Genomic DNA, 6027 nt, shown 5'->3' on the forward strand with positions numbered 1-6027 from the left:
CCTCCGGCACCTCGCCCCGCCACCAGGCGCCCCGCCGTGGCCATGGCGCCGCCTCCGCCGCCGCCTCACCCGAGATCCGGCGCCGCCCCGCCGCCTCGGGCGCCCGCGCCGCCGCGCCTCCCTTCGCCGGCGCCCGCCGCCACGGTGCCCCCGCGCCGTCCCACCGCCATGGCCGCCGCCCGGCCCGATCGCCCGCTTCCCAGCTCCCCCCTCGTCGCCGGCCATCGCCGGAGTCCGCGCCGACCTCGCTGGCGTCATCCTCCGTCGCCGGATCTGGAGGTGGACCAGATCCACCAGGCCACCGAACCAAACGCGCAGGCCCCGTCCAGGATCTCGTCATCCCGCTCCGTCCGATCCCGTTGACTTTCTCGGAGAGGTTGATTTTCCTCTAAGTCCCTAGTTTTTAACATTATCATGCCATGTTCATCGCATCATATCTCCGCATCCGTAGCTCCATTTCATGCGTGTAATATGTCAAATTGTTCGCCTCGACGAGTACTTCATTTCACTCCATTGCATCATGTTCATTTGAGCTCATCTTGATGCCTGAATCTTCGTTGCATGAGTGCTTCATAATGTTAGTTCCTGTTTCTTAACAGAACTTGCTGATTTGTCATTTTTGCCATGATTGATGTGTGCATCCTATGAGGTTGATATCTACATGTGTTTTGAACTATGCCATGTCTTCTTTACAGAGGTGCTTACCATGTATTTTTGTGATCAATATGGTGACTAGCACAAGCATGCAAACTAGGCTTCGTGATATTGCTGATTTTAGTTCCTGTTCTGCTGTTATTTTGATTCCATGTAAACTTGATGCTACAGAGATATCCATGCTTATTTTGAGATACTTCAGTAAGGATGTTTTGAACATATGGTTATTTTCTATCCATCCCTGCCCTTGGTTGCAATTATGGAGTAGTCTAGCATGTCATTTTCATGCTCTACGTTTGCATCAAAATGTTTCCTGGCAGATTGTTTACTTGTTATTCAGTTTTGCCAAGGTTGCTATAGTTGATCCTTGCATGCTATGAACTTGTTCTTGCCTTGGTTGGTTACACAAACATGTCTTCTTGCTGATGCTATGCTTATATTGTCATGCAAAGCTTTGTGGTGAGTGAATCAAGCTTGTTAAGTAGGGCACTTGATGTTGCTGTTTTGCTAGGCTGAATCTGTTATTTCGTGATGCTATGTAAACCTGCTCCTACAAATCATTCTATGCATAATCTGGAGATGTTCACTAAATATGTATTGTTCTACATGTCATGCTCTATCCATCCATGCCACTGGTTGCATTTATAGCTTGCTGTAGCTTGTTCATATCTTGCTCCAAAGTTGCTTAATAATGTTGCTGTCAGCCTGTTAACATTATTTTCAGTTGTTGCCATGTGTTTTGCTAGTGATCCATGCACCCTATGAACTTGCTCTTGCCATGCTTAGCTTCAAAAACATGTCTTCTTACTGTTGGTTGCCTTGCCATGCCATGTATTGCTCTGTGGTGAGTGCTACAAGCTCATCAACATGCCTTCATAATTCTGTTCCTGCCATGTATGAATCTGTATTATAACTTGCTATGTTTACGTGGGTGCCATCATATCTTCTGATCCTTTTTGGCTCATGGTCAGTAAGGGACTTTTGATCTATGCATTTAGTAGTATCATGCCATGCCTTTGTTTGCCATGATAAGTTCCTGTAACATGTTGTTTAATAGCTCTAAACATTGCAACCTGATGTTATTTTTTGCAAAGTCTGAACTGTTATAATTTGCAATCTTGCCATGTGTGTTTGAGCATGTTCTAGTGATTTCTGGAGATAGCTCAGTGTTCATGTTTTGTTATGCTTTCCCTGTACATCATGCCCATGCCTTTTGTTTTCTTGTTGAGGTCCTGTAGCATATTGTTTTGGTGCTTGCAATATGCCTAGTTGCTGTTTTGGATAGATTGTTGCTATAACTTGTATAGAGTGGGTGTGTTGAACCGTTGCTCCGTTTTGAGTGTGCTCTATATGAAACTTGCTTAGAATTGCATGTAGTTTCATATTATCATGTTGCATCCTTGTTTTGAGGTGTTTGCTTGATGTTTGGGTGCATTTTGCATCAATGCCATGTTTAACTTGTGTTGCTCATATCTTCTAGGCCGTAGCTCCAAATCTAATGAACTTTATATGTAACTTGACTAGAATCTCGTGTAGATCATCTTGGTGCATCTTAACTTTCTGTTTAACAACTTGAACATAAGGTTTATTCAGATCTGGACCAACTTCGAAATTTGCATATGAGGACTTACCGGAATTGTTATATGTTGTTCCCGGCCTCTAAACTTGCCTTGATGTGTTGCTCTTGTTTGCATCATCTCTTGCCATGAGTAGCTTCATGTAGCCTTGTCATGCATCATGCTTGATGTGCATCATGTCATGTTCATGTGTGGTGTGTTTACTATGTTGTGTGTTTCTTCTCGATAGTTCCTGTTTCATTGCGATCGTGAGGATTCGTTCGTCTACGCTTGGTTCGGCTTCATCCGTTCGTCTTCTTCATGGACTCGTTCTTCTTCCTTGCGGGATTTCAGGCAAGATGACTGCTACCCTGGGTCTCACTACTATCATTGCTATGCTAGTTGCTTCGTTCTATCGCTTTGCTGCGCTACCTATCACATGTTTATCAAGCCTCCCAAATTGCCATGAACCTCTAACCTTCGACACCTTCCTATGCAAACCGTTGTTTGGCTATGTTACCGCTTTTGCTCAGTCCTCTTATAGCGTTGCTAGTTACAAGTGAAGTTGAAGATTGCTCCATGGTGGACAGGATTTTGGTTGGGATATCACAATATCTCTTATATTATTAATGCATCTATATACTTGGTAAAGGGTGGAAGACTCGGCCTTTCGCCTGGTGTTTTGTTCCACTGTTGCCGCCCTAGTTTCCGTCATACCGGTGTTATGTTCCCGGATTTTGTGTTCCTTACGCGGTTGGGTGATTTATGGGACCCCCTTGACAATTCGCTTTGAATAAAACTCCTCCAGCAAGGCCCAACCTTGGTTTTACCATTTGCCTCACCTAGCCCTTTTTCCCTTGGGAGTCGCGCTCTCGAGGGTCATCTTTATTTTACTCCCCCAGGCTAGTGCTTGTCTAAGTGTTGGTCCAAACTGAGCGATGTCCGGCGCCCCCTGGGCAACTAGGGTCTATGCCAACCCGATGTCTTGCTCATCCGGTGTGACCTGAGAACGAGATATGTGCAGCTCCTATCGGGATTTGTCGGCACAGCGGGAGGCTTTGCTGGTCTTGTTTTACCATTGTCGAAATGTCTTGTAAACCGGGATTTCAAGTCTGATCGGGTCTTCCTGGGAGAAGGAATATCCTTCGTTGATCGCGAGAGCTTATCATGGGCTAAGTTGGGACACCCCTGCAGGGTATAATCTTTCGAAAGCCGTGCCTACGGTTATAGGCAGATGGAAATTTGTTAATGTCCAGTTGTAGATAACTTGACACCAGATCCGAATTAAAACGCATCAACCGTGTGTGTAGCCGTGATGGTCTCTTTTCGGCGGAGTCCGGGAAGTGAACACGGTTTCTGGGTTATGTTTGACGTAAGTAGGAGTTCAGGATCACTTCTTGATCATTACTAGTTGACGACCATTCTGCTTGCTCTCTTCTCGCTCTTATTTGCATATGTTAGCCACCATATATGCTTAGTCGCTGCTGGAACCTCACCACTTTACCCCTTCCTTCCCTTTAAGCTTTGCTAGTCTTGATACCCATGGTAATGGGATTGCTGAGTCCTCGTGGCTCACAGATTACTACAACAACAGTTGCAGGTACAGGTTTATACGATGACCATGACGCGAGAGCGATGTTGACTTGTTTTGGAGTTCTTCTTCTGCTTCTTCTTCGATCAGGGGATAGGTTCCAGGTCGGCAGCCTGGGCTAGCAGGGTGGATGTCGTTTGAGTTTCTGTTTGTGTTTCATCCGTAGTCGGATGATGCTCTTATGTATTGTGATGTTGTATTCGTGTGGCATTGTATGCCTCTTGTATGTATCCCCATCTATTATGTAATGTTGATGTAATGATATCCACCTTGCAAAAGCGTTTCAATATGCGGGTCTATCCTTGGTGGGACCTTCGAGTTCCTTTTGGATAGGGTCGCATATTGGGCGTGACACTCCCCCTAAGTATGAATTTCCTGTTGTTCCTGAGGGTTATGTCATGGATGAAGAAACTGCTACAGATCTTTTTGCGTGCAACGATAGATCTGATCTTAAGAAATTACTAGCTAAACTTAAACAGAAAACTCTGAATGCTAGAATGAAATATGACCCTCCTTTTGCTACTTCACCTATCTTTGTTACTAATAAGGATTATGAATTATCTGTTGATCCTGAGATAATTACTTTGGTTGAATCTGATCCTTTTTATGGCAATGAATCAGATACTGTTGTGGCACATCTTACTAAGTTGAAAGATATAGCCACCCTGTTTACTAATGATGAGAAGTCTCGCTATTAATATATCCTTAAGATATTTCCGTTCTCATTAAAGGGTGATGCTAAAACTTGGTTCAATTCTCTTGATCCTGGTTGTGTGCGTAGTCCACAGTATATGATCTATTACTTCTCTGCTAAATATTTCCCTACTCATAAGAAACAAGCTGCCTTGCGGGGAATATATAATTTTGTGCAAATCGAAGAAGAGAGTCTCCCACAAGCTTGGGGGAGGCTTCTCCAATTACTTAATGCTTTGCCTGATCATCCTCTTAAGAAAAATGAAATACTTGATATCTTTTATAATGGACTAACCGATGCTTCCAAGGACCACTTGGATAGTTGTGCTGGTTGTGTTTTTAGGGAAAGAACAGACGACCAAGCTGAATTGTTATTGAATAATATGTTGACTAATGAAAATAATTGGACTCTTCTTGAGCCAATTCCTGAGCCAATTGAGCCAACTCCTGAGCCTATTCCTAAGCCAGCTCCGAAGAAGAGGGGTGTTCTATTTCTCAGTCCTGAAGATATGCAAGATGCAAAGAAATCAATGAAACAAAAAGGTATTAAAGCTGAAGATGTTAAGAATTTACCTCCTATTGAAGAAATACATGGTCTTAATATACCGCCTGTTGAAGAAACACATTGTCTTGATAACCCCACACAGGTAGTGAAGGTAAATTCTCTCTACAGATATGATAAAATTGAAATCCCGTCTACTAAGTTTCATGACCAATGTTTGGATGAATTTGATGACTTTAGGGCTAGGCAAGAAAGTTTAATGCTTATATTGGAAGAGAATTAAAGATAATGCTTTAATGATAGAACGCTTGAGTGATTATATGGCTAGAGTTAAAGGTGAACTTAAACTCCTTAGCAAATATGCTTCTATGGTTACCACTCAAGCAGAGCAAGTACTGAAAGCTCAAAGTGATTTGCTCGATGAATTAAATAATAAACATGATTTTGCTGTTAGAGTGGTTACCAGAACTGGTAGAATGACTCGGGAACCTTTGTATCCTAAATCCACCCTAAGAGAATCGAGCAGGATTCTCAGAGAAATAATTTAGATGCACCTAGTCCTCCTAAAAAGAAGAAAAAGAAAAATGATAGGACTTTGCATGCTTCTAGTGAACCTGTTGTAGACACACCTGAGAATCCCAATGATATTTATATCTCTGATGCTGAAACACAATCAGGTGATGAACATGAACCTAGTGATAATATTAATGATAATTTCATGTTGATGTTTAACCTAGCAATAATAAGGATGTAGAGATTGAACCTGATGTTGATCTTGATAACCCACAATCAAAGAATCAATGTTATGATAAAAGACACTTTGTTGCTAGGAAGCACGGTAAAGAAAGAGAACCATGGGTTTAGAAACCCATGCCCTTTCCTCCTAAACCATCCAAAATAAAGTATGATGAGGATTTTGAGCGCTTTGCTGAAATGATTAGACATGTCTTCTTACGTATGCGCCTAACCGATATGCTTAAAACAAATCCTTATGCTAAACACTTGAAATATATCATTACAAATAAAAAAGA

Source organism: Triticum dicoccoides, chromosome 4B, assembly GCF_002162155.2.
Source record: "Triticum dicoccoides isolate Atlit2015 ecotype Zavitan chromosome 4B, WEW_v2.0, whole genome shotgun sequence".
NCBI classification, from domain to species: domain Eukaryota; kingdom Viridiplantae; phylum Streptophyta; class Magnoliopsida; order Poales; family Poaceae; genus Triticum; species Triticum dicoccoides.